At 56.4% G+C, this 2,500-nt stretch overlaps 1 non-coding gene across 1 annotated transcript in view; it reads right to left on the reverse strand.

Moving 5' to 3' along the window:
• Positions 1-181, reverse strand: part of LOC124733654 — a 1,909-nt gene extending 1,728 nt beyond the window's left edge. Inside the window, exon 1 of the ribosomal RNA XR_007009057.1 lies at positions 1-181. This exon is cut by the window's left edge and continues 1,728 nt beyond it. This is a non-coding gene — a ribosomal RNA (small subunit ribosomal RNA).
• Positions 182-2,500: the final 2,319 nt, after the last annotated feature.

The following is a 2,500-nucleotide window of genomic DNA, read 5'->3' on the forward strand; positions in this document are numbered from 1 at the left end:
TCTGTTTGCATGTATTAGCTCTAGAATTACCACAGTTATCCAAGTAACGTGGGTACGATCTAAGGAACCATAACTGATTTAATGAGCCATTCGCGGTTTCACCTTAATGCGGCTTGTACTGAGACATGCATGGCTTAATCTTTGAGACAAGCATATGACTACTGGCAGGATCAACCAGGGAGCTGCGTCAACTAGAGCTGAGCAGCCGGCCGCCCGGGAGTGTGTCCCGGGGGCCCGCGCGAACACGCAAGCGTCCGCTCAATCATTCTGCAAACAGGAGGAGGCTGAGCTCCCCTGCACAATACACCTCGAAACCCTCTCAGGTCCCGGCGGCGCGCAGCGCCGTCCCAAGTACTTGGTCGGGTTCGAGAGAGGCGCAATCGCCCGGAGTTAGGCGAGTAGACGCTTTCGGTGCGACCACCCGTGCTCCCAACTGAGCTTGCCGCTGCCGACAGAGGCCCGGGAGCGTGCTGTCGTGGCATTGCCGGCGGGAGACAACACGCGCCACCTACGGTGACCGGCAGCTCCAACGCCAGCGCCACAGAAGGACAAAAGCCCCACTTGGGTGCCGAAGCGAACTCTCCCAGCACAGCGCACGCGCCAACACATCCGCACAGCTGCGATACAAACCACCAGCGAGAACCGCTGGGGCGACCGAGCAGCAGACGGCGTCGCGGCGCCGAGCGCCGGGCGGCGGCGCATCCTCAACGCACACAGTCCTCAATCGGACCAGCACACTGAAGATGTCCACCGCGCTTCGCACCGGGCCCGCGAGGACCTACTTTGGCCGCACGGCGCCGCGCGCAGGGTGCGCCGGCGCGCAGCTGCGACGCCTGCCGCGTCCGTCGGCCGGCGCGCCTGCCACTGGCCGCCCCCACCAGCCGGCTGTAGCGCGTGCGCCCACGCACCGCGCGGCCAGCACGCCGGGAGGCGCCCCCTCACCGGCCGGGGACGGTCCCACCCAGCCACCGCCGCGTATCGCTTCACACCCAGATGCCGTTCAGTTTCGTCGGCATGGTGGGTATCGCTGGAACAACCGGTTAGTACCTCAACCTATCGTCGCCATCACCGATTCACCCCTAGCGAGAACAACCGCACCACAACAGGTTACCATTTGTTCATTTGCGTAACTTCACCAGAAAACGCAGGCGTCCATCGCCATTTGCAACTTCAACGATTATTGCATGCCTGTGTCAGGTGTCACGCCACACTACGTCTGCCCACATACACGCAACAAAATGTGCACGCCTAGACAATACGTGGAAGGTGGCCCCCGTACGTATGCGATGTCCATTGCTCGAACGACTGTCAACCGGCCTCTGTAGCATGTCGCAGATATGGAACGCGGTGCACCATGCCATCACGGTGTGTGAGGAGAGACGACTAGGTCCGAATACATCAACAGACAGCTCATGCTGATCGCCATCCACGGCGTCCGTTCCTCCCACACGTCTCTATGGCGTACCACACTGCAATCCAGCTCTCATAGGGAGACGACACGTAGCTGCGTGCACAATATTTGCACTGTATGGTCCGCCGTTTTTGGGCGCAGTCGTTGTGCGGTCACACATGTGCCACGATGTATCATTCAGTACATAAGGACGAATGTGCAGTACAGATTGTGGTTCACGCGTACGACATCAGCGGACAGTTGACACAGGCCGCACCACAACGTAGCCTGAGTACGTCGCATGCGAAGGGCATTGAACATGCAAACTTCTCACCAACCAGCTTGCGAAGGCAGGGGGCAAGGTGGGGACGTGGGGAGGGGCGGCATGTACGTCCTGCTGCCATCCACATTACAGTGTACAGCAGGAGCATGTGGAAAGTGAGCAAGACTTGCAAGGTGTTTAACATGAAGCGATACACAGGGGTGCGGGCAGTGCGAGTAGCGAACTATATTGCGAGGGTTGCGGGTGGGCAACACTACAGTAATTGAACGAGTCGTATAACAATTACAGAGCAGGTTTAGGCGACAACGTGGGTTACGTTAAGGCGACAACATGGGTTAGGTTAAGGCACAACATGGGTTAGGTTAAGGCACAACATGGGTTAGGTTAAGGCACAACATGGGTTAGGTTAAGGCACAACATGGGTTAGGTTAAGGCACAACATGGGTTAGGTTAAGGCACAACATGGGTTAGGTTAAGGCACAACATGGGTTAGGTTAAGGCACAACATGGGTTAGGTTAAGGCACAACATGGGTTAGGTTGAGGCACAACATGGGTTAGGTTAAGGCACAACATGGGTTAGGTTGAGGCACAACATGGGTTAGGTTGAGGCACAACATGGGTTAGGTTGAGGCACAACATGGGTTAGGTTGAGGCACAACATGGGTTAGGTTGAGGTACAACATGGGTTAGGTTAAGGTACAACATGGGTTAGGTTAAGGTACAACATGGGTTAGGTTAAGGTACAACATGGGTTAGGTTAAGGTACAACATGGGTTAGGTTAAGGTACAACATGGGTTAGGTTAAGGTACAACATAGGTTAGGTTA

Source organism: Schistocerca piceifrons, unplaced genomic scaffold (assembly GCF_021461385.2).
Source record: "Schistocerca piceifrons isolate TAMUIC-IGC-003096 unplaced genomic scaffold, iqSchPice1.1 HiC_scaffold_1404, whole genome shotgun sequence".
In the NCBI taxonomy this organism is placed as follows: Eukaryota; Metazoa; Arthropoda; class Insecta; order Orthoptera; family Acrididae; genus Schistocerca; species Schistocerca piceifrons.